Raw genomic sequence first — 27,562 nt, 5'->3', positions numbered from 1 at the left:
TTATCTACTAAATGCAACAGTCTCTGTGGAACATACGGATGAAGCCCAATATAGTGTTTAAGGTTAAAGAGTTGGACGGTCTGTATTCAGAAACTGGCCCAGCCACTACTATGCCATCTTGAACAAGTTGCTTACCCTCTTTACAACTACTTTGCCGTCTGTAAAATGGCAATAATGTAATAAATATGTAGCATAAATATGGCTTAGGTAAGTATAATCACATAAATAAAACTAAGACAAAATATATTTTGTTCTAATCAAACCCTAGGATTAAATGAGATAACCCACATGACCCATTTAACCTAACCACCAGAACATACAAAGACTAAAACGTGTGAGTTAATCTCAAAAAAAAACCTTCTGATGAATCGAGGTAGCGAGTTTTATACAGTCGTCTATGCAATTAAGGGGCTGAGTATGCCCCAAAGAGAAAGCCACAGGGAGCACACAAGTGTTATGGGAGTTTAGAAGACAGAGGTCATTTTGGATACAACAGAACAATGCTGGCTTTGCAGTGTACAAGATTTGAACCGACAGATATGCTGGGTCAGGTCTTTCCAGCCAGTGGACACTGCACACATGATACTGAGAGGATGAGAAACTGAGAGGCATGCTCACGTTGTCAAGTCTTGCCAACTACAAGGTTCCACCTGAGCTGAAGGAGTCCCGCTGGAACATCACAGGGTTCCAGATGGGCCATCACCAAGTATTTCCCTTGCAAAGTGTCACTGTGTGTTCGAAACCGTAAGTGTACTTTTTTACCTTCTGCAGCTCACCTCCTTTTGAGAGAGAACTGCTAGGACCTACGTGAGAGTGGAAATAACCAGTTCTCCCTAAAGAAGTAGCAAGAGATGAGCCGACCAAAATTAGAACAACGATTACACATGTTGCTAAGTTCAATCCCCAAAGTGTTTGACGGCCACCTGGATGAAAGTAAGACACACCTGACCGACACAAGATCTCACTGACCACTGTTTATAAGTATAAGCTATGCACAAATAAGGTCTAACTTAGATTGAAAGCTAAATCTTCCCTTCTTCTTCCCCCTGGCTCAAAAAAACAAAGCTTCGGTTTGAGATAATGAGGATAGGCCATAAAAAAACTATTTAGGAAAAATTAGTCAAAGATTTCTGGGAATGTTTATCAGAATAACTACAAAGTGAAATACGCTACTTTGTTTATAAGAAATTGCAAGGAGGCAATATAATATTAAAAATAGAGAAAAGTCGGGTTGATGGTTAGAAACAGTATGTTATTCTACCTCTCCACTCCTAAGATATTTTAAGCACAGCCAAAACTAATTCAGGGAGATTAGAAGCTGGGTATTTAGAACTAGACTGCATTATTAGTAGAAATATCATGCAAGAGATCAGTTTCTAGAATTCAGGCACAGTGTTCCAGAGGCTTGAAAGTGTGGATGGGAGAGAAAATACACATGAAACTAAGTTACTCGGTGCAAAGGAAAAATATATATGTATTATCATATATAATAAATGTAATAAAGTATATAACAAAATAAAAATTTTATATAGTACATTATATATTAGATGTCCTTCATTTGTTTAGCAATTTCATTCTCCTAACCCAAACCCTTTTGTAGTTAATATTCCCTATAGCTTTAAGTATTTCTTTGGCTACTCTTTGAATTTTCCATGATACACTACATCTTTTTACCTTAGAGCACTTAACAGTCTTTTGTAATCCATTCACTGAATATTTATTGAATACCTACTATGTGCTATTGGAGTTGGAATTCTTCTCAAACCCTAAAAAAAAAAAAAAGTACATGTAAGCTTGGACTTCCTCTTATTTTGATGTACAGATCGCACGTGTCTGGGATGGCACTTAAACTCTAAACAGTGTCCTTGGGGTTTGAAATACTAGGAGTGACCTTATCCAGATGGGGGCCTTGAAGAGTTGTCTGGTTGGGGCTGTACATCCTGGCTCATTGGGGGCTCCCGGAAAAATTATGAGAGCTCACTCTCTCTCCCTAATAAGAGCCACCACTACCAACTATGGGACATGGGTTGTTTGAAGATGACTGAGCAGCTGGTGTCTAGAATGAAGCTAAACTGGAGAGAGATTGGAAGAGGTATCAATGCAGAAGGGGCCACACCGACCACCTATGTAGAAGAGACCTAGGGGGAGGGTGTTAAATCTTGCAAAGTGGCATTTCCCACTCCAACAAAGACAGTGTGCATGACAAGGCCAGTGAAAGCTTTCCATAACTCTGCGAACCAAACCAGAGGCGGAGGGAGGAGGGACTACAATTATTGAGAAGAGCATCTAGAACCAGTACCACATAGTACCTGTGCTACTGAAGAATCCAGATTCGTCCCCGCCTAGGTCACCCTGGTGCTCAACTACTTGTTTTCTCACCACTGCAAAGACAGTGGCTCCCTAACTTCCTCTCTATTCTTTCCTTGTCTACGGTGGAAGAAAGCAATCAGAGAACAACTTCTTTACCCTGCTGTGAGCAAGAAAATTTCAGAGAATCCTTTTTAAGGTTGTAAAGATTAAGTGCAAGAAATACTTGCAACAAAAACGGGTTATAATGCTATAACTCCTTAATGAGATCTCACCATACACCTACTAGAATTGTTAAGTCAGACAGCACCAAATGTTAGAGAGGATGTGAAGCATCCAGAACTTTCATTCAGGGCTACTAAGTGTGTAAACTACTTGGTGGCTTTGTTTTGTTTTAAGTTCAATATATACCCGTCCAATGACTCTGCAAATCTACTTGTAGTTATCTCTCAAAGAGAAATGTTAATCTATGTCCACAAAAAAAGCCTCGTCAGGATGTTCACATAAGCTTGAGTCATAATCGCCAAAACTAGAAACAGCCCAGATATTTGATAAGAGAATATATAAATCATTTATACACTATAATCATACAATGGAATACTACTTAGCAATGAAAAGGAGTGGCCTACTAATAGAACAGCAAAAACGAAGGCCAAAAGTACGCTGGAAAAGGCCAGATTAAAAGAAGCAAGAAAGAAAAAGTGTGTGTGTGTGCATGTGTGCGCACGCACGTGCACACGCACCTGACTCCACTTACATCAAATCCTAAAATAAGCAAAGCTAAGCCATGGTGAGAGAATCAGAGCAGTGGTCCCTATGAGGGGTGGGAATTAGGAAGAAACAGGAGAGAACTTCGTGGGTGATGGAAATGTTCTTGACAGTTCATATACTTGATAGTATTGTTTCTCTTGGCATTGTAAAGTTTCAAATACAAGCCCCCTACTTGTCATATGAAAACACAAGCGCTCTGTCCAGATGTTCTTGAAAGTGTCACAAATGCTGGGTGCTGGAGAGAAGAGCCTGGAAATAAACGGGAGTTGGATGCACTACAAGACTAAAAGGGGTAGAGAGCTACGTTTGTAAAAGGAAACAAGGGTGGGTATGGGAGGTACACCTTCTCCTAGCTGAATAAAAGTCCTGGACAATGGAGGGGATAGCCACGAACTTTTTTACACCTGTATAACAGACACCATTCACGCTCTGCAATACTCTGTCCCTCTACTTCAGGAACTGATGGAAATAATATATAACTAAACCCCACCGCAAGTAACCACAAAGTTAGACAATTCAAGAGGGTCATTTCTGGAACAAATCATTTAATTGCTGGAGTCCAACCTGGCAGGGTTTTCATACCTTACTGTAAAGATCATGGAAGCCTGGAGATCCAAGGAATGCTGGGCCAACACTCAAAAGAAAACCACCCTAGAGTGTCACTTTGACCCCCAGAAGACCATGTGCATGAGAAATAAACCTCTCTTAAGACACTGAGCTCTGGAGGTTGTTACCACAGCACAATCTGGATTGTCCTTATTAACATAGCCTATTTTTTTTTTAACACATCTTGAAAAATGAGATTATTTCTTTTGACTACATGAGTTAACAATTGTGCATTGGACACCATGTTAGGCCCATTAAAAGACCCCCAAAATAGCAAGATTTAATCCTTACTTTCAAGGTGGTTGTAAGTCTGATAAGGGAGAAACGGCATGTACTGGCAACAACCAAGATCTCCTGGTGTGAAACAGGAGGTAGTAAGCGAGTACTATGGGAGGTCTAGTCCAACACCAGTGTCCTCCTCTCTAAGCTACAGTAAACCCCGGGTGCTCATGTTTCTAAACAATTAAAACAGCTACACATGTCATTTGCTGTAAATGTAAATCAAAGTTTAGCAACACAGAGAAAAGACATTCAGAATAACCCACAGAACCACTTCAACTTCCTCTCTTGCCTTCCCCATTGCCCCAGCATTTTCAGATACACCAGAACAGAGACTTCTTGTCATAGCAAGCCACAACCCCTGTCATCAGTACATAGCTTGAATGTCCCTGCAAAGCTAACATACAACAACTGGCTAAATACACAGTTCATGGCCCAGCACGCTTTTTTGTGTTAACCCATGCAAGTGTCTCATGAGTTCAGACCAGGCTTGAATTCAGAGCTTTTCATATCTTCTTGCATTATCAGCATTACTTCAGCTATCACCTTATGGCTGACATCAGTACTGTTCACAAACATACCAGTTCTGGTCCTTCCAAGCCCATGGTAACACTGCACTTCCCTTTCCTCTGTAATGGTGCTATGACTTGCTTAGGCCAATACACAGCAAGGATGTCTATCACTTCTGAGCTGTGGCCTGTATGAGCCAATATGTGAATCAACATACTAATTTTCCTCCATCAGTGTTTGGAAAGTCTGTGCCAAGATGGCATGCTGACAGCCAGGTGAGTGACCAGATCAGTAGAAATCCTTTCCTAACTTACACAGACACCTAGAGTAACCAGGAAATAAAACTGCTGATATAACACTCTTCTGTTATTTCTTAACTGTTACCTTCTGCTGGCATTCTTCTTTTCTGTACAAGATTTTAGACTTCTTTGCCTCCTGCCCCTCTCATCTTTTGTATTAAGAAAAAATTGACACCATCAGAATTACTAACGAATTAGAGGATTCTTTCTTCTTCTCAAAGGACTTGACTCAGTGGACATAACATCTACTCTTTTGTGATGTTAAGCCAAAATGTTAAGTAGCCAACTGTATTTAAGCTATTTATTCAGAGAGATTGAAGGATAACAACAACAACAAAAAAAGAATCGGGGGGGGGGGGGGATTCTGAACAGAGGTGAGCAGGTGGGAGGGGTGGAAAAGGAGTACACATGTAAGAGTACAAAGGTTAGAGAAATTAAAAGGGTTCTAGAAGTCTTCTGCATGATAGTAAGCATCCTTTCACAGTAAACTAATACATATTAGTGGCCTTTACAACTAAAATAAAGTTCAATCAAGCATGCAGATAGACTTTTGCAGGTATGCCTAGGGGCTGAAATCAAATCTAGCTGTGGGCTCACACGAAATCAACCTTTCTGCTTCCTTCTGGTATTCTTTTTTCACTCATGGTAGTCTATTTGTAAGGAATCACCAATTGTATCTGCTTCCAAAAATACTTACCGTCTTTACTAACACAGGGGAGGAATGAAGACGACGGAGGCTGACAGAAATGCGTAGAGATAATACAAACAAGGCATGGGAGGACTTATAAAATATGCATCGGTCATGTAAGTATTAAAAATATGGAGATTCCACTTAGATGTGGAGTTAACAAAGCATAAAAGCCATCTTTACCAAGAAGGAGATCTGAAAGTTTGGAAAATGTTCTGTTATATGCCAAATGAAGGTAAGTGGAATATGGTTAAAAATAGAATCTTTCAAAAGAACATCCTCTTGAAAATGAAGTAGGAATGAGTCGACAAAATTTTAAGTATAATAAACGACTCAAATGTAAAAAATAGAGGTATTACAGCCTCTGGAGGTTTTAGCCATAAAGACTTTATTACCTTCCACTCTGTGCCCTCACCTAAGCTCCCCAGAGTGCAAAACAGTGGATGCTTAATAAATGCCTAATTAATCTAGTGGTTTAAGGCGTTTACTTCAGAAACACTGTGACCTAATCAAATACCTTTGATCACTCCAGGATTTTCAGTTTTAGACGTGTCCCAATGGCATTCCAACATATTTAAACTCTCTTATAACCCAAGAGAACAAATTACTACTAAAACATGATACGCCTTTTTGTTAGTGGCTTCAGTGAAGCAAAGCTTAGATTAATTTATCAATCCTCATTTCTCCACTGACAGTGTCTGAAATATCTTCTCTAAAAGTAAAAATAAAAGTGGACCTAAAATATAAATTCACCCTTAATAATCCTAATATATCTCAAGAATAAGAAGTTGATAAATAGAATAGTACACTAAGCTAATTCGCAAATAAAACCCCTGCATTAACCTAATGGAAAAACCAAAGCATGCTATCTTTGTACATTAATTTTAGAAGCATACTTAATTGAATACCCACAAGCAGTCTATCTCTTGGTTACCTCCACAGGGCAGGACAGCTTAAACAATACCACTGGCTCTACCATTTCATGAGGTTTTAGCAAGAGCGTGCAAGCCACAGACAGAGAATATTTAAAGATGGCGAAACCCTTGCCTGAAGAGAAAGACACTTATAAAGTTAAAAACATTAGGTCTTTAACAGTGCTTTCCCCTAGGAGGTGGAAATCTCAGGCTTAGTAACCTACAGGTCGGTTTGCCCACCCTTAAGACCTCAAAATTGGACCATTTCCATAAAGTAGTAGATTAAGTGTGACTGGCTTTTAGGGACTTCAAAAGGTATACCAATTTGGGGAGGAAACCATATTGCATTTGTGGGGTATACCAGACATGGTAATAAGATTGGTTCATAGGGCTTACGAAATGAATGCCCACAGTCATGTTCTGATGGTAGCTTGCACTTCAAGTGGAAATAAAGCAACATGACCACAGTCAAGAATTCTGACTTATTCTTACCAATGAGTCCACCTAGACTATACTGAAAATGCTTAGACATTAGCCTTCCATTAGGTGTAGAGTACCACCTAAGATGCCCTTCAGTTTTCACTGGTCATGTCACTCAGCCTATGGTGAAGAACACTATAAACATAACCATTACTTACTAGTGACAACTGCCATGCTAGAGATTTGCAAAAGTACAAAATGTCTTTCTTGAGCCAAAGAAACGAGCTAATCAGAAAGGGACAGCTCTGTCATCAGCCACCAAGAGCCGATGATGAAACGCCTGCCAATTAATTCTGCTGCGACCATCCCTTTGCTTACACAGAGAACTTGAAGACATGAGCTCAGCCCCAGTCATGCAGGCAGACTACTGGACGGCACATATTTGGAATGCAGAGCGATGTCCAAATGTCGACCTTCTCCGTTCCCAGCCTCACAGCCCTGCTGAACAGCCACAAAGCCAGTAGTCAGCCCTCTGCTAAAAGAGAAAGAGGTGAGAGAGAAGCCTTCTCTACAATCAAACAGGGCACAAGCGGATGCAAAATCCAGGGGATTTAGGGCAAGAAACATCTCAGAAAGAAAGTACTGAGCAAGAAAAAGCAAGCTCATGTACAAGCAATTAAAACAAAACAAAAATACAATCCTGAGTGAATGATTCTTTATTGCATAACTACAAAATGAACACAAGATGAGGGAAAAAAAGAATAAAGAACATGGAAAACTATAATCCAACAGTGTTAAGCAGTATGTGTAGGAATTAAACACATACGAATTACATACAAAACAAGATACTCCTAGATGAAACTAAAAGGCTTCAATCTCTCTTTCCGTTTCCTTTCCAGTGTCATTCAGTTCTTAAGCCCTCTCCCATATCAGAAGAGTCCAATATCTCTGGATGTATTAAATGCAAGAAATGCCCTAAGAAGTCACATTAGGATATTAACAGTTTGATAATCCTACTACAAAGCATCAGTATCATAAAAGTAGTTGATCAGAAAGGACTCCTCAAATCAATGGAATTTCCCTAGGAGATAGGTTCTGGACCCAAGCTTCCAGGTAGTATCCTCACCACCATCGTCCCAATTGAGGCCATATCCACTGAAAGGGTGATCAGTGTTGCAAGAACTCTAAACAGCATTTATCCATATGTATTAATTCACTTAATCCTCACTACAACCCAATAAAGTATCATTTTATAGATGTGGAAACAGACTGGAACAAATTACTTGTCAGAGGTCCTTCCAGCAGTAAGTGGCAGTTCTGGGTTTCCAGAGCAGGGTGCTAGGGTCCCAGAGTCCATGATCTTTCCTCTACTACACATCCCATGAGACACACAGCTTCCTCAGCAAGCTAGTGTGACCCCAGGTGAAAATCCAGGGATATGAATACAGCCCAGTAAGAACAGTAGTTCAGACAAGAAATTATGTAACAAGAGATAAGAGAAAAACACTCTCCTCTCTCCCATGGACACTGGAAGAAATAGCTTTGGGGAAATGGGGATTTTGTGGTTTAAAATGTTGGATATATCCCAAAAGAATATTGAGCTGTGCTAATTGCCATATTTTTGGTTCCGATTTGTATGCAGACTGGGTCTTGTCCATCTACCCCAAAAAGACCTATTCGGTGCATTCCAAGAGAGATTGACCAGTCTTTGCCTACAAAGGCATCAGAAAACAGGTGGCATTTGAGCAGTGTCTTGAAGAAAAAAGAGTTGCCAGGCAGAGAAGAGCTCACTGTTATCTTCCGTAATTCCAATCTGTCTGCAATTACAGGCTGGAGAAGGCTTGAAAGAATCAGGCTGGGGGCAGAATATTAGTGAAAGAAGCCAGCTGGTTTCTACAGGAGCTCCAGGTGGCACCACTTATCAGTATGACTTTACCCCACCCTTAGTCCAATCCCAAACCTTTTAAGCCTTCCAGAAGGAAGGGTAAGACAGCACTCAGCTTTCTCAAGAGGATTCCTGGAAAGGGGAAGTAAACATTTGACAAATCTGAAAGAATTACCCGTTCTTTGGTAAAGGGAGAGATATGTGAAAGGTTTGGAAACAAAGACATAAAAACAAAAAATAGTTGAGAGATGACACTTTTAGGGAAGGAAGACATAGCACACATTGCACGTTGATGGGCGAGCAACTCTTAACAAATTAATGCTGCAATGATGGGTTCCTGTCAGTCCCAGTGGACGACCCTGAGCTCGAGGTGACACAATCCAAAGTGAAGCGTGGACCACTGCCTGGGGGGTTTACCACACAAGCTCATGGAAAACCCGGTTTAATGGTTCTTTACTCCTTTAACCACACCAAGAAAAAAAAAAAAAAAGGATTTAGTGACTGGGGATCTTTGCACAGCAGTGTGAGTACACTAAGGAACCCACGGAAGGCCAGGGCCTTAACTGTCGGGTTCTTAGCAGCTGAAGAAGCTAAGTTTAACCAACAAAAGGAGAACTGCAGGTGAGAGCATCAGCAATGAGAGGGTAGATGGTCCGCCAAGAACTCAAGAAACCTAGAAGAGTCAGATTAATCATCTGCCCACCGAAGAGAGCACATTTTATGCACGAGCTTTGGATAATACTAGTCATGAGTTTTGTTACCTATGGTAATACACTAATGACTGCCCCCTCATAAAAGGATTTTCTAATCCCTCAAACGCTAATTCACTCAAAGACTAAGGCTACAGGAAAAAAAAATAAAGATTCCTACTCAGCTGATTTTAAGATGTGAGACTATCCAGAATTGTCCATCTGGACCTAATTTAATCACAGAAGTTCCCAAAGTAGAAGAGGGAACTGGAGGAGGGAGTCAGAGATGGTGGCGTGACAGGAGAACGACTCAGAAAATGGAAGATGGAGGACGGAGCCAAGGGCTAAGGAACGCAGGCAGTCTCTAAAGGCTGGAAAAGACAAGGAAACAGATTCTCCCCAAGAACATCCAGAAAGGAAAGCAGCCCTGGCTACACCTTGACTGTAGCCCATGGAGCCAACGTTTGTCTTATGACGTCCAGCACTACCCCGATAACTTTGTGTTAATGTGTTACAGCGGCATTACACCTGCCAGCCGTCCCTCTCCACACTCCAGCAAGGACAGTGTGACAACCTGAGGGTAAACTGTGGAAGGAGTAATAGAAGTGAGGGAAGATAAGAAAGGCTAGCTGTATCCCACTTCCTCTTGCTACTGACATCCTCAGAGCAGACTTGAGCTGGGCTAAGGGCATAACCATTAACTCTAAGTTTTAAGTTTTGACTATCAGCTACATTGTTCTTAACCACTGACAGGGGGACACTTTATTACTTCAAGTGGACTAGAAGAGTATTGGGATTTGCTCTACATTCCATCCAAGGACACAGGAAGAACTACCCCCATGGAATAAACTTAAAGGGGCACTGGGAAACAAAAGTAAAGTTGCTGGTCAATTATCCCCCTCTCAAGACCTATTTATTCAAATGACAGCTACAAAGTATTGAAAAGGGATGGGAAACAGTGAGCTCAAAGAACAGGAGAGCAGGACAGATCAGAAACTTGACCCCCTGTTGTACAACTGGAAGATTTTTACATTTGAAACATAATAAACATAATGAAGACACCATGAGGTGTTTTTAAAAATGAAAGAAATAAAAAGAAACATCAACAATAATAAAGTAGGGTGCTATAAGATTGCATCAGGGATTTATACACATAGAAGAGTAGGGATTTGGAATTGCATAAAATCAAAGATGAGTCATCAAAATCTTCGGTTGAACTCTGGTACATGACTGCATGCCTGTGTTCCCACAAAAAGTTCATTTTGAATGGGGCGCCTGGGTGGCGCAGTCGGTTAAGCGTCCGACTTCAGCCAGGTCACGATCTCGCGGTCCGGGAGTTCGAGCCCCGCGTCAGGCTCTGGGCTGATGGCTCGGAGCCTGGAGCCTGTTTCCGATTCTGTGTCTCCCTCTCTCTCTGCCCCTCCCCCGTTCATGCTCTGTCTCTCTCTGTCCCAAAAATAAATAAAAACGTTGAAAAAAAAAAAAAAAAAAAAGAAACCTAATGCCCAATGTGATGGTATTAGGAGGTGGGGCCTTTGGAAGCAGTTTGGGTCATGAGGGCAGAGCTTCATGAATAGGATTAGTGGTCTCATAAGAGAGGCCCTACAGGTTTCTCACCCCTTCCATCATGTGAGGACAGTGACGACAACCATCAGTGAGGAAGAGGGCCCTCACCAGACACTGAATCTGCCAGAGCCCTGATAATTGAACTTTCCAGCCTACCACACTGAAAATTGCTTACAACCCACCCAGTTTATGGTACTATTGTTTTACCAGCCTGAACACACTAAGACAAAATCCAAAAGGAGATGATTTCTAGGTAATCCTGGTGAGTTGAACACAAGCATTCCTCTTGGCAACTTCCCTATGCCCACACTGTCATAAAAATAAAGGAATTCCGGGGCACCTGGGTGGCTCAGTCCACCGAGCGTTGGACTTCAGCTCAGGTCATGATCTCACAGTTTGTTAGTTCGAGCCCTGCATCAGGTTCACGGCTCTCAGCGCAGAGCCCGCTTTGTGTCATCTGTCCCCCTTTCTCCTGCCCCTTCCCTGCTTGCTGCTCTCTCTCAAAAACTAAAATAAATCTTAAAAAAAATAAAATTAAGGAATTTAAAACATATCAAATCATGCAAAGAGAAGCGCAAACCACCACAGATGAGATATGGCAATGCGAAATGGAAGGTTGAACGCAGGTAGATGGATAATACCTGGCTTAAAGCAGAGACAGCAGGCACCTGTACAGCAAGACGCCAACAGACAGACAATCAAAGATTTAGCACCTGGAGGCACCCGGTGCCCTGCAGGTTGAGGCAAGGGTTGAAAAGAAAGAAATGGCTGACACTCTGTATAGGCAATCCTCTCCCGCATCCTAAATGGAAAATTGGAGGTTTGCTCTATGGGGAAACAAAGCAAAGGAGACTGTGAACGTGGGTTACAAACTTTGCAGTCATGGAGCACAGCTGAGCAAGTGAAAATCTGCATTCACAATGAACAAGGCTTCTCCTGGCCCTTGCCCTGACCAACCTGGACATCGGTTACCCAGGCTTATGCCTCAAGCCGAAGATCAGAGAACTCCTCTAAGACTATGGTTTTCAAAGTGTGGTCCACAAATGGCGAGAGGCTGGAAGGATTACAGAACTGTGCCTATTTTCGTAACACTTTGACGTTTGTCTTTTTCATCTTAAAATTTGCATTGCCGGTACAAAAGCAATGGTAGGAAAATCTGCTCGTTTCCTAGCAAGGATCAAAACAATGGCACACAATTGTAGCCACTGTATTCTTCAGCGTTTCAAACACAGATTTTTTTAAAAGTTGAGTTCACTTAAAGATCTTGAAGGGATAAAAATTATTTTATTACATCAACCTCTGATCACCTCTCTTTTTAATATCCGATGCAACAAGATTAGAAGTACATATAAAGGATAAGTGTGAGCTCCAGGAAAAGGCACACACTATTGTTTAACTTGCATGCTGAACCACTGGCTTTTTTCACGGAACACCATTTTTACCTCAAAAAATAACTGATGGAGAAACCATGGCAATTCCAATTTGGGTATTTGGTAGAAATTTTCTAAAGAAACAATACAGTGAGCCCATCACTTCGAAAATAACAATTGACAGTACTTATTGCCACTAATAAAATTCAACCTTTTAAACAAAAATTAGGGTTTGGGATAAGCTATATCTACCACCATGAGCTTGACAGTTCCTCATCCTTAAAGACTTTTCTGATGAGACTGATAGTGATATAAGCAAACATGATATTTTGATATTGTATAATGAAACGTGTCAACATTTGGAAGAGTAGCATAACTCAGTCAACCACTATTTTCCAAATGACCAACGCATGTCAAAAATGCTACAAACCCATGCCTGGGTAAACAATCCATTCAAAGGACAAGACAAACCAATGGATTTGAAAACTTCACTGGTAGGATTTCAGATTCCACACTGTAACAATTAAGACCTAGATCACTTGTTGCATTTTGGTATGGTATCAAAAATATCAACAATTATCTGGAAAGACTATCAAAATATTCCACCATTTTCCAACTACTTTTCTGAGTGGGACAGATTTTCTTCCTTTATTTAACACAGCAAATTGCAGAGGTGCCTGGGTGGCTCAGTAGGTTAAGTGTCCCAATCGTGGTTTCAGCTCAGGTCAGGATCTTGCAGTTCTGTGGGTTGGAGACCCACATCGGCCTCTGTGCTGGCAGCGCAGAGCCTATTTAGGATTCTGTGTCTCCCTCTCTGCCCCTCCCCAACTTTTGCTGTCTCTGTCTCTCACTAAATAAACTTTAAAAAATTTTTTAAAAACATAAAAATAAGTAAAAGAGCAAATTGCAACATACTGGCAACAAAGACAGCTAGGAGGATCCAGGCGTTTTCCATTAAGCTACACGTTATGGAAATCTTCAAAAATGTAAGACAATGTCACTCATCAAATTCTGCCTTGAAAACTTTACTTTTATGTAAAGTAACTTATTTATGTTAGCATGTGATGGGTTCACTACTGTTATTTTTAAATGAGGTAATTACTTTTATGGTACTTCAATTTTAGTTTCAACTATGTAAATACTGGGAGATATAAGCCACATCAACAAAAGTTCTATAGCTGCACTGTCCAATACGATAGTAACTAGTATAATGTGGCTACTGAACTCTTGAAATATGACCAATCTGAATTGAGATATGAAGTGGGAAATATACACTGGATTTCAAAGACTTTGCATTAAAAAGAACATAAAATCTCTCAACTTCTTATATTTGATTACGTGTTGAAACAATATTTTGAATTCATGGTGTTAGGTAAAATACATTAATTTCAAGCTTTTACTCAATGTGACTACTAGGAAATTTAAAGTCACATATAGCTTGTATTTCTGACTTGCATTGTATTTATATTAAACAGAACTGTTCTATAGGTCCTTAATGGTTTTTTGTTTTAGGTAAAAGAGCCAGGAGATCAAAGTTTTAAAAACTGCTGCTCTATGGGAAAATGAACTAGTTGAAGGGGAAACAACAACAACAACAACAACAACAACACGCCAATCTATAGATTCTGACATTTAGGAGGCCCAACAGGACACAGAATGACCCCACAGAGATAAACCACCACTAGTCAATAAGGCCAGAACACAGGTTCACTCAAATATACAAACGTGGTAAGGCTCACCAGAAGTGTGTGGAAATCCTCTAACATGAAGGTCAAAGACCAACACAAGTAAAAATGAAAAATAAACATCCCTGTGAAAAGACAAACAGTGTAAATAGAAAAAAACCTTCAAAAAGATTTTAATATCCTCAGAGAGAGGAGAATACTGCGTCCATGCAAAAACAGCTATGCTTAGAAATTAACATTCATAAAACTTGGAAAATTTGATGGCAGAAATAAATTCAATAGAAAAACACATCTCAGAAAGCATCATGGAGGGTAGAAAGAGAGAAAAACAAAGAGAAAAAACAAAAACAAAACACAGCTAATAAACTTAGAGGAGCACTCCAGAAATGCCAACATGCAGAAGAGTTGAGTCAGAAACACCTGAAAAACGGTGTCTGTGTGTGTGTGTGTGTGTGTGTGTGTGTGTGCGTGCGTGTGTGTGTTGGGGGTGGGCTGGGGGGAGGAGGGGAATGAGGTTGCAGTAATGTTTCCCAAAACTGAAGGATATGTCTACAGACATAAAAGCTCTAGCAAATGCCCCAAGTACCAGCATAATAAATGATTTTAAAAACCACACACATCATGAAATTTCATATGATTGGAGGGGAAAAATGGGAAGTTTTATAGGTGCAGTGCAGATAAGTAGAGGCTTTCTCAACAATAATGCTGAAAACAAAATAAAATAGGAAGGAGTATGACTTCAACCTAGAATCTGACTTTAATAATCAAGTGTGAATGAAGAACAAAGACATTTTCAGACATAACCGTCAAAAAAAAAAACTTCTCAAGAATCCTTTCCCAGAAATTTCCCAGATGTGTCTGAAATATATTGAGAAGAATATCACTAAACGAAATGAAGCCATTATTAAAACCAGGAAAATATAGGGGCATCTGGGTGGCTCAGTCAGTTAAGTGTCTGACTTCAACTCAGGTCATGATTTCATGGTTTGTGAGTTTGAGCCCCACATCAGGCTCCATGCTAACAGCTTAGAGCCTAGAGCCTGCTTTAGATTCTGTGTCTCTGTCTCTCTCTGCCCCTCCCTGACTCATGCTCTGTCTCTCTCTCTGTCTCTGTCTCTCTCTCTCTCTCTCTCTCAAAAATAAACATTTAAAAAAAACAGGAAGACATAATATTTGTGCAAGCAAAAAATTGTAATTATAGTACACTATGTGGCTCAGCTTTGAACCACATTTTACAGTCATACTAACATAAAAACTGAATATTAAAATATGTATATTGTGTACTTGAAACTAATGTTATAGTGTATGTTAACTAACTGGAATCTCTTTTTTTTTTTAACTTATTTATTTAAGTAATCTCTACCCCAACATGGTAGAACTCTCAAACCCCAGGATCAAGAGTCACATGCTATTCCACCTGAACCAGACAGGTGCCTCTAACTAACTAGAATTCAAGTAAAAACTTAAAAATTTGAATGGAACCACAAAAGACTCTGAACAGTCAAAGCAATCTTAAGAAGAATAAAGCTGGAGGTAACATTCTCCCAGATTTCAAGATATACTATAAAGCTGAAGTAATCAAAACAGTATGGTACTGGCACATAAATATATATACATAGATCGTTGGAACAGAGCCCAGAAATAAACCCATTCTTATATAATCTATGATGAAGGATCCAAGAATAAACAATGGGGAAAAGACAGTCTCTTCAACAAATGGTGCCAGAAAAACTGGATCACTTTCTCACACCACAGACAAAAACAAATTCAAATTGGATTAAAGACCTAAATGTGAGACTTGAAACCATAAAACTCCTAGAAGAAAACACAGGCAGTAATTTGACAATCAGCCTTAGCAGCACTTTTCTAGATATATCTCCTCAAGTAAGGGAAACAAAAGAAAAAGTAAACTATTAAAAATTTATCAAAATAAAAAGCTTTTGCACATTGAAGGAAATCATCGACAAAATGAAAAAGCAACCTACTGAATAGGAAAAGATTATCTTCTCTTGTAAAACAAAAATCTGACCAGAGACCGCCAGTGTTCCCTCTAAGCAACAACCAACCACAGCTGAGCAGGGGCGACTCAGTGTCTCCCCAACACTCAGCATTACACATTCCACTACCGAATAGTGTACATTTCTCCATATGCACCCCTATAAATGAGAAAAAGAACACGAAGATGCCATCTTTCAAGAATTAGAAATAGCACATATGTTTGCAGGATCGCATTGTCTACAATACAACAGCAGATGTTTATTTCTCCAGTTGCTCGTTCAGCCCCTTCAATGACTGAGGTCTGGCATGCCTAGTTTAAGAGGTGACAGGCTTGAACGAAACAAACTCAATCATTTTTGCTATGTCCTGCAAGCTTGCATTTATATATTTACTTTTTCCTAAATACTGCAAAGTTTTTTACATGTGATACATGCAGAAGAAATTAAAATAAGCAGATCAGCATATTTTAAAATAATTGCAGACATTTTCCAATTTATACTGTCTGTAACTCTACTAAGAAAGTTAAAAATGAGACTGCTTCAATGTTTTCCTCATTTTACTTTTGATTTAAAGGATACATATTATAAACCCGAATCAGAGAAAAATCTTTAAGGTCTCTCTGCCTTAGAATGGGGTTGAATGAAGCAGAGAGAGGCAGTATAACTTTAAAACAAAGACTATTAGTTTTATTTACATGCCACAACACAATCTTCAAATGACCTCTGCCTTCCCAAGTAACATTTTAACTAAAGTGACAGAGAATGGAATGCCACATTAGAATTGAAAGCAAGATAAAAGGTAGGAGTCCTAATCTACTGCTCTACATAGCATTATTCATGACAAGGGTTTCCCACTTTCTCAGACAGGGTTCAAAATGTCAGCTTTAACTATGTAGCAAATTTTAATAGGATGCTTCTAAATGGGTACCCTAAGAGGGCTACAAGGATTTCTTCATCTACAGCACATTCAGCTACTTCTCATCTGGCTCCAGGAGTAGTTTCCCAGCCTATTTCCTTTCATCTCTGATGCATTTCGGCTGCTGAGCGAACCGCTCCCCTAATTCTAGTTAGAAGCCGGAATAAAAATTTTGTTTTGTGTTTACGAAACATCAAAGTATGAGCAAGGAAGCCCTTGATGAAGGCCTCCCTGCTCTGCTTGCAGAATTACTCTGCCTGCAAGGTGCTACCCTCTGCTGTTGGAAGGATGGCATCAGGGAAGTGGTTGGAAAATGCAATGCTAAAACAGCCATTTTTGATGTAAATTGTAAAATGTCCTTGAGGTCTTCAAAAATCTGACAGCAATTCTTCAAGCACGTATCAATTAAATTTTATATGATAGCAATACTGCTAAGCAAATAAATAGTTAAAATCATTGGGCTGCAGTAACACAGACTGGACCAACTAGCCATATCTTGTTCTCAGAACACTCAGAGGTAGAGAAGACAAGGTTTTCCCTACCCAGAGAAAGAGCCTGTTGTGAAGCATAGTAATATTCAAAGTGACTCTATAAAGGACAAGGGAACAGGAAGCCAGAACTCTGCTGATAAATTACTTAAATGATTTAATGTGGCAAATATTAACACCCAGATTTTACCATCTTTCACTGACCACTTTAATTCTTTCTAGAAGAATTTTCCAACGTCAAAACACTCAGAAAAATGTTGTAGGATTACTAAAAAAAAAAAAAAAAAAAAAAAAAAAAAAATGGTATTAGATGCTTTACCTTGACACCCTCAGACTTAATTTTCAAAATCAAAATGTTCTAAACAAATCCAAAAGCCTGCTATGGAAGAAAACACCTTAAAAATGTCATTCAAATTTAACTTTAGACACAGAAATACAAGTTGTAAATTTTAACCAGTTTATTTAATATTTATTTTTGAGAGAGAGAGCATGAACGAGCATGCACGCGAGTGGAGGAGAGGTAGCGAGAGAAGGAAACACAGAATCTGAAGCAGGCTCCAGGCTCTGAGCTGTCAGCACAGAGCCGACGCAGGGCTTGAACCCACAAACCATGAAATCATAACCTGAGCCAGACTGACCCTTAACCGACTGAGCCGCCCTTAACCAGTTTATACTAAAATAAGTGTAACTCCAGACCAACGTAGCAAGGTATTCCTGCACCATTATTTCATAATTGGAAGGTTTTTTTTAATTTTTTTTTTTTAACGTTTATTGATTTTTGAGACAGAGAGAGACAGAGCATGAACAGGGGTGGGTCAGAGAGAGAGAGGGAGACACAGAATATGAAACAGGCTCCAGGCTTTGAGCAGTCAGCACAGAGCCCGACGCGGGGCTCGAACTCCCGGACCGTGAGATCATGACCTGAGCCGACGTCGGACGCTTAACCGACTGAGCCACCCAGGCGCCCCTGGAAGTTTTTATCATATAGAGAGGCAATGTCAGATTGAGGTACAAAGTCTCATTTTGATTTTAAATCAGTTTCAGACTTCTCCCTAATCAACAACACAACACATTGTAGCCATTCTATTATTCTGAGAAATGTAAATTAAAGATTGAAATCCTTTCACCTTCAAAATCGTCACCATCACACAAACATGTCCGTGTTACGTACGTGAGGGGAGGCAGGGAAAGCATGATGACGTTCAAGTCAGGGAATCGTAATCTGAGTATTTCCCAGGTAACCAACAGCCCTACACAACGATTTATGAATGTTACCAGTGCTCCCCAAATCTACTGAGCCAACTGATTTATCTGTGCTAATAAAGAGTTTATGCTTTCAGGACACATCATACCCAAAACTCATCTCCTTCCAGGCAGAACTATGAGAAAGTGAGACCCAGCCAGCTCAGAACAAATCCATTTGGCTTGAGATTCTGGGAGCCAAGGAGCATTCTGCTCAGCTTTACTCTCAGTGCCCTCCCCCAGGAGATGCAAAGCCACCCACACACACTAAGGGTAGAAGAATGGGAAAGGGCAGAGCTTTCTTTCCCGGGAAAAAAGCCAGAGTGAAAGTTCTGGGGGATGTAAACATATAACAGCTAGAGGAGAGCCATGGAAACCTTCTCCCCAAGCAAATGTGCTGTTCTGCAAACTTTCCTTGCCCCCTACAATATTTAGCGTTGCATTAAAGCAAATATTTTTAAAATACACAAGCATGTGCTGTTTAAAATGCCTAAAATTAAAAACAAACAAATTCCCCCTTATTGCCTGTCTAAAACCACCAACACATCCACTTTTTACCACCAGATATTTCTGAAGTAGATGACTGCTGGGCATACAAACTAGTTTAAAAACCTCCCCTTGCTGGTTCTGCCAGGATTCTAAACTGAGAGTCCCATTACACACCCCCAGAATGAAGCACGATATGGCACCCACAGGTGCATCTTTCTGGATAGAGGGTTTTACTTTCTGGATTGTCAAGTCTTAAAAAAAAAAATACCATGGCTTTCACATGATGAAAATCCACATTAACAGATCACAGTTTAGGGGCACCTGGGTGACTTGGTCGGTAAAGCCTCCAACCCTTGATTTTGGCTCAGAGCACAATCTCGCAGTTCATGAGTTTGAGCCCTACACGGAGCCTGCTTGGGATTCTCTCTCTCCCCCTCTCTTTCTCTCTCTCTGCCCCTCCCCTTCTTGCTCTTGCTTTCTCTCAAAATATAAATAAAACTTTTTTTAAATATAATTTATTGTCAAGTTAGCTAACATACAGTGTATACAGTGTGTTCTTGGCTTCGGGATGATTCATCACTTATATAAAACACCCAGTGCAGGGGCGTCTGGGTGGCGCAGTGGGTTAAGCGTCCGACTTCAGCCAGGTCACGATCTCGCGGTCCGTGAGTTCGAGCCCCACGTCAGGCTCTGGGCTGATGGCTCAGAGCCTGGAGCCTGTTTCCGATTCTGTGTCTCCCTCTCTCTCTGCCCCTCTCCCGTTCATGCTCTGTCTCTCTCTGTCCCAAAAAATAAATAAATAAACGTTGAAAAAAAAAAAAAAAAACACCCAGTGCTCATCCCAACAAGTGCCCTCCTCAACAGCCATCACACATTTTCCCCTCTCCCTTACCCCCACATCAACCCTCAGTTTGTTCTTTGTATTTAAGAGTCTCTTATGGTTGGCCTCCCTCTCAGTTTATAACTATTTTTTTTTCCTTCCCTTCCCCATGGTCTTCTATTAAGTTTCTCAAATTCCACATATGAGTGAGAACATAGGATATGTCTTTCTCTGACTTATTTTACTTAGCATAACACCCTCCAGTTCTATCCACATTGTTGCAAATGGCAACATTTCATTCTTTTTCATTGCCAAGTAGTATTACATTGCATATATAAACCACATCTTCTTTACCCATTCATCGGTTAATGGATATTTGGGCTCTTTCCATAATTTGGCTACTGTTGAAAGCGCTGTTATAAACATTGGGGTACAAATGCCCCTATGAGTCAGCAGTCCTGTATCCTCTGGATAAGTTCCTAGCAGTGCTATTGCTGGGTCATAGGGTAATTCTATTTTTAGTGTTTTGAGGAACCTCCACACTGTTTTCCAGAATGGCTGCACCAGTTTGCATTCCCACCAACAGTGCAAGAGGGTTCCCGTTTCTCCACATCCTCGCCAACATCTGTTGTTTCCTCAGTTGTTAATTGTAGCCACTCTGACGGGTATAAGGTGTATCTCAATGTGGTTTTGATTTGTATTTCCCCTGATGATGAGCAATGTTGAGCATCTTTTCACATATCTGTAAGCCATCTGGAAGTCTTCTTGGAAAGGTATCTATTCATATCTTCTGCCCATATCTTCATGGGATTGTTTTTCAGACATTGAGTTTGGTAAGTTCTTAATAGATTTTGGATGCTAACCTTTATCTGACACGTCATTTGCAAATATCTTCTGCCATCCCATTGGCTGCCATTTAGTTTTGTTGATTGACACTTTGCAGTGCAGAAGCTTTTTATCTTGATGAGGTCCCAATAGTTTGCTTTTATTTTCCTTGCCTTTAGAGATGTTTCTATTCTTTGAACAGCTTGAGAAGAACAGGCATTAACTCTGCTTTAAATGTCTGGTAGAATTCCACCGGGAAGCCATCTGGCCCAGGACTCTTATTTATTGGGAGATTCTTGGTAACCAATTCAGTATCTTCCCTGGTTATGGGTCTGTTCAAATTTTCTATGTCTTTCCTTTTGAGTTTTGGTAGTGTGTGTGGGTGTCCAGGAATTTGTCCAATTCTTCCAGGTTGTTCAGTCTGTTGGCATATAATTTTTCATAGTATTCTCTAATAATTGTATTTCTGTGGTGGTGGTTGTGATCTCTCCTCTTTCATTTGTGATTTTATCTATTTGGGTACTCTCACTTTTATTTTTGAGAAGTCTGGCTAGAGGTTTATCAATTTTGTTTATTCTTTCAAAAAAACCAGCTCTTATATTCATTGATCTGTTCTACTAGTTTTTTGGATTCTGTATTGCTTGTTTATGGTCTAATCTTATTTCTCTTCTGCTGACTTTGGGGTTTCTTTGCTGCTTTGTTTCTATTCCTTGAGGTGTAAGCTTAGATTCTGTTTTTAGAGTTTTGTTGCTTCTTGAGACAGGCCTGGATTGCAATGTATTTTCCTCTTAGGACTGCCTTTGCTGCATCCCAAAGGGTTTAGACGGTCATGTTTTCATTTTCATTTGCTTCCATATATTTTTTAATTTCTTCTTTAATTTCTTGGCTGACCCATTCGTTCTTTATTAGGGTGTTCTTTAACCTCCATGCATTTGGAGGCTTTCTAAGTTCTTTCTTGTGGTTTATTTTAAGTTTTATAGCACTGTGATCTGAAACTATTCACGGTATGATCTCAATCCTTTTATATTTGTTGAGAGCTGTTTTGTGACCCAATATGTGATCTATTTTGGAGACTGTTCCATGTGCACTCGAGAAGAATGTATATTCTGCTGCTGTGGGAAGATAAGTTTTGAATAAATCCATCAAGTCCATCTGACAGTGTATCATTCAAGGCCATTGTTTCTTTATTGATTTTCTGCTTAGATGATCTGTCCATTGCTATAAGTGGAGTGTTCAAGTCACCTACAATTACAATATTATTATCTATAAGTTTGCTTATGCTTATGATTGATTTATATATTTGGATTCTTTCAAGTTGGGGGCACAATTACAACTGTTAGCTCTTCTTGATGGATAGACCCCTTAATTATGATATAATGCTCTTCTTCATCACTTGTTACAGTCTTTAAAGTCTAGTTTTTAAGTATGGCTACTCCAGATTTCTTTTGACTTCCAGTAGCATGATAGATGGTTCTCCATCCCCTCACCTTCAATCTGCATATGTCCTCAGGTCTAAAATGAGTCTCCTGAAAACAGCATATATATGGATCTTGGTTTTTTTTATCCATTCTGATACCCTATGTCTTTCGATTGGGGCATTTAGTCCATTTACATTCAGAGTGATTACTGAAAGATATAGATTTAGTGTTATTGTGTTATCCGTAGGTTTCATGTTTGGAGTGATGTCTCTGGTCCTTTGGAGTCTTTGTTGCCTTCTATCCACGGAGTCCCCATGAGGATCTCCCACAGAGCTAGTTTAGTGGTCATGAATTCCTTTAGTTTTTGTTATCTCTCTCTGCCCCTGCTTGCTCTCACTCTCAAAACTTTTTTAAAAAGAAATAGGTCATAGTTTACATTAATACATTCTTCTGTCATCGGATTTGGCTACCCAACAACTCCTAAGGAATGTAACACTAAACAATTAAGAGTTAATTCCTTCCCAGGAAGGTGCCTTACAGGAACCGGAGACTACACCCTTCTCTGGGGATTTAAAACAGCTGAGTACCGGGGCGCCTGGGTGGCACAGTCGGTTAAGCGTCCGACTTCAGTCAGGTCACGATCTCGCGGTCCGGGAGTTCGAGCCCCGCGTCAGGCTCTGGGCTGATGGCTCAGAGCCTGGAGCCTGTTTCCGATTCTGTGTCTCCCTCTCTCTCTGCCCCTCCCCCGTTCATGCTCTGTCTCTCTCTGTCCCAAAAATAAATAAACGTTGAAAAAAAAATTAAAAAAAAAAAATAAAACAGCTGAGTACCTTCACAGGTGTAGCCCCTCCCACACCCTTCATCTGCTTTGTTCTCAAATCCTTTGTTGCCACTGTATTCATTTCATAATTTTCTGCCCTTTCATAGCCTACTTTTTCCACATCATTCACAAAAGGACAAGTAGACACACAAGCAATGATTCCTGGTCCTTATAAATGAAGTCCTTATAAGAATGTTGCCAATGGGGTGCCTGGGTGGCTCAGTCAGTTGAGCACCCAACTCTTGATTTCAGCTCAGGTCATGATCCCAGGCTCATGGGATGGAGCCCACGTCCAGCTCTACAGTGAGCCTGGAGACTGCTCATGATTTTCTCTCTCTCTGCCCCTTTCATCTTATTATTTAAAACAAAACAAAAAAAATGCTCTTATTTAAAACAAAAAAATTTTTTTTTTATGAAGAATGTTGCCAACTTAAAATGTTAATGGAAGCCCTACTGTGCTGGTCTATTCAACCAGTCAGTCATGACCTGGTTCCTCTACTTGCCATCCTTACCTCTACAGTAATCCCCTAACCTCTAAGGGCTTCCCTGGAGTCTGTACTTCTTAGAACTAATCAAAGCAAAGTTCTATGGAGGGCCTTCTTGAGGATTACATTATAGAAACAAAAAGCTTCCCAATTGTTGCATTTAATAAATGTAATCTTTCATATATGTGGTTGTCAGCATCTTCATAGTTTCCTTTTGGTTACTATCTTAAATTTGAGCTACTGAACATCTTGTTTATGGACTATTTTTCCAACCTGCTAAGATCATTATCAGCTTACTCAACAAGCTCAATTTAGTAAACCCCCAAATTAAGTGACTGTGCCCAGGAGCCGATTTTACCGTCACCTAGCAGTAGTTCTAGCACACTAAAGTTAGCACCTGTGTCTTGCTAACCAGTGTTTACTTCAAAGCAATAATCAAAGGGTAGGGGTGTCAGAAGGTAAAGGAGGGTGAGTCAAGTATCCTCCAGGGTTAGAAGGCACTTTGGACCCAAAACGAAGCAAACCGCTCCATACGGAGCTTAATTCAGGGTAACTTACTAATGGAGCAAGGGGGTGTGTGGAAATCTGGCAGACAAATGACCCAGGCAGCACACAGCTATTATCCACCCTTACTCTCCACGTCTGGACCTTAGCCCACAGATTGTATAGGGCGAGGGGCACTGTGGTAAGGTCAACAGGTAGCCATCTAAATTGACACCATCTGTGTACCAGAGGATCTCTACTAGTTAATGTGAAGTGAGGGCCTTCAGAGAGGCAGCCATCTCTACCAGTTACATAAAGTGGGAGCTTCTGTGTACCAGCCATCTCTACTAATTTCTGGAGTCTTCTGTGTGCCACTTTAGAGATCAGAACTAGCCTTCCACATTCCAGTCAGAGCATACATTGAACCTCCATGGAACCTGAACACATAGCCCTGAGGGAGGTCATTAGACAAATAGGAACAAGATGGAAGACCAAAGATGGAGTCAGCGTCGTCAGCACTCTTACAAGGGGGAAGAAAGGCTTGGGGGTTTTAAGAGAAATACATTGGGGTGCTTGTGTGGCTCAGGGGGTTAAGCATCCAACTCTTGATTTTGGCTCAGGTCATGATCTCATGGTTGGTGGGTTCTAGTCCCATACCTGGCTCTGTGCTGACAGCGTTGAGCCTGTTCAGGATTCTCTCTTTCCCTCTTTCTGCCTCTTCCCTGCTCCTGCTCTTGCTTTCTCCCTCTCAAAAGAAATAAACTTTAAAAAAAATTTAAAGAAATACATGAAAAAGAGAGAATGTTTGAGGCTTTAATATTTCTAAGAAAAACCATAAACACAACATAACAGCTACTGAATGATTTTTGTTTGTTTTCTTTAGAGCAGCATCCAAAGGGGATCTGAAGGACTGCCCATGGACTCACCTGAATTGAATGGTAAATGATACTGAGGTGCACACAGATGAAGCTTTCAGAGCAACTTGGTTCTATTAACCTAGCAGCATCTTACAGAAATAGGTAATAAAACTAGGGAGTCACCTGTGGCCGCTGGAGCTGGTTCATAGGTTGTTGATTCTCTTATTCTGAGAACGTGGAAGAATCATACTTCACCACCCATTCGAATTCAGGTTTGACATGTAGCTGGCCAAAGAAATTTGAGCATAAGTAATACGCATCTCTCTGTGCAGAAGCTTTAAGAGCCAGTGCATCAATTTACATTTTCCTTGATTTTCTATAATCATGGAAACATATTGTAAGATGGAGCCTCCATGTGGGTGGGGCCCCAGACGATAAAATGAGATCTCCTATGACCCACCAGGGGCTGACAGCATGACCGAGAAATAAGCTGATTACTCTAAGCCAGAGATTTTCAGATTTGTTACGGCAGCATAGCCTGAACTTTTCTGATGCCATACTAAATTTTAAACCCCAAAATGTAAGGCACAGTACTGTGCTACACTTGTGGGAAACTCAAATGCAGAAGTCAGGCAGGGTAGAAAGTAGTATTGCATTAAATGTATATGAGAATCAGAGAGACCAAACATAACCGTGCTTGGGTCATGGAATGAAGTATAAAATTCTAGTTTCCATTGATTGAAAACCGTCTAAAGCCTTGGAGTGAAACCCCTTTCTAAAGAAGAGGGGGGAAAGAAGTCAGCTTTCCATTGACAGATGATAGCATGAGCAGCAGTCAGCAAGGAAAACACAGGAAGACAGGAAGAAAGGAAGACAGGACAGGAGATAGCTGAGTGAGGGGGCAGCACCGATTGCAGGAATAGTCATAGGAAATAAGGTTGGAAATATAAGGTGCAATAGAGCATGACGGGCCTTGAATGCCTCGCCATAAAAATGTTAACAGCAACAATAATAAAAACCATTTTGTCCCAACACATTTTAGGGCATTACATATATTACTCATTGCATTGTCACAATAACCCGCTGAGCTACTTGTTTCATCTGTAAAAGGGAAATTGTAAGAGGCTGGTATCCGTGGCTCACTGCTACGAGTCTCGCATCCAAGTGAGGCTCTCGGGAACACAACATCAATGTCCTAGAGGGGGATGAGCAAGTTCATCAACTCAGCCACCCCGATGACAGCAGCTGGACCCTAGACAATGACATGATGCTCGTCAAGCTCTTCTCTCCTGCAGCCCTCACTACCTGGGTGTCCTCCATACCTCCACCTGTGTACCCACTGGCACCCAATGCCTTCTCTCTGGCTAGGGCAACACCCTGGGCTCTGGAACCAACTACCCCGACCTGCTGCAGTGCCTGGACGCCCCGCTGCTGAGTCAGGCCCAGGGGGAAGCCTCCTACCCTGGGCAGATCATGAAGAACATGGTTTGCGCTGGCTTCCTCGAGAAAGGCAAGGACTCCTGCCAGGGTGACTCTGGTGGCCCTGTGGTCTGCAATGGTGAGCTCCAGGAAATTGTCTTCTGGGACTATGGCTGCACCCAGAAGAAGAAGCCGGGAGTCTACACCAAGGTGTGTGATTTTTGTAGACTGGACTAAGGAGACCATAGCTGCCAACAGCTAAAACCCCAAGTCCCTCTACCATCACTATGCTAATAAAGTGAACCTGTTACCAAAACAAAAAACAAAACAAACAAACAAGAAATACAGTAACATGCAGGTACAGTACACTGCCCAAAGTCATAAAGTGAGTAAATATCAGAATCAGGACTTGAACTCGGACAGGGTATGTGATATTAACCACCACACTACATTTCCTGCCACCGACCTTAGACTAAGAGGTGAGGAGACCCATTTACACTTCAAGGAAAGGGAGTCCCACGGTTAGTATCGTGTTTCAGAAAGATTAGTTGTATCACATATACGATGAATCAAAGAACACTGGTATGTAGGTAGAGATACCTTTTAGAAATCACTGAAACTAACCAGGTAAAAGACATTACACCCCTGTATGAAGACAGGGACTAGTAACCATGAATCAGTAACTCAGAAAGTTGTATAGGGTCAGAACAACATGACTTTTGCCTATTTATGTGTGGGGGTGATACAGCTGGCTTCAAGTTCCTAGATATTCCTCTTGCTGAGAGAGTCTAATTCCCCTCTCATTAAATTTAGGCTTTCTTACAGACTCGCCTGACCCCATAGATTGTGGCAGAAATGATCCTACGTCCTAAGAAACCCCGAAGCTCCTTCCTGGCTCTCTTGCAAATGCAAGGAACCCTGAGTCACCTTGTAAATACAAATGCCCAGCTAAGAGGCTTTGTCAGAAAGCCCCAACAGTACATGCAGAGGGCACAGCTGGCCCCAGCCTTCCCGCTCTCTATGCCCGGGTGCCAGGCATGTGAATCCAGCCATCTTGGACCCTGCAGACCGGCCACCAGGTGAATATCACCAAGTGACCCCAGCTGACACCGCATGGAACAGAAGCACTCCCCTAGCCAAACTATGGCAAATACCCAACCCATAAGCCCACGAGGTACAATGATGTCGGTATGTTAAGACTGTGTGTTTTAGAATGACTTCTTACACTGGACTAGGTCACTGGAACATGGCATTGATTAAAGGAACCCTGAAATTCAACCATCTCTATTAAAATCACTGGCTGGTGTGCTCAAC

At 40.9% G+C, this 27,562-nt stretch overlaps 1 protein-coding gene and 1 pseudogene across 3 annotated transcripts in view; one reads left to right on the top strand and one right to left on the bottom strand.

Annotated features, from left to right (window-relative positions):
- The window catches only part of PARD3B (par-3 family cell polarity regulator beta), a 1,015,886-nt gene that overhangs the window by 917,536 nt on the left and 70,788 nt on the right, over positions 1-27,562 (bottom strand). The gene's annotated exons all lie outside the window — the stretch shown is intronic.
- Positions 611-27,459, top strand: LOC123599774 (annotated as a pseudogene).

Source organism: Leopardus geoffroyi, chromosome C1 (genome assembly GCF_018350155.1).
Source record: "Leopardus geoffroyi isolate Oge1 chromosome C1, O.geoffroyi_Oge1_pat1.0, whole genome shotgun sequence".
NCBI classification, from domain to species: domain Eukaryota; kingdom Metazoa; phylum Chordata; class Mammalia; order Carnivora; family Felidae; genus Leopardus; species Leopardus geoffroyi.
This window is presented reverse-complemented; position numbering and strand designations above follow the sequence as displayed.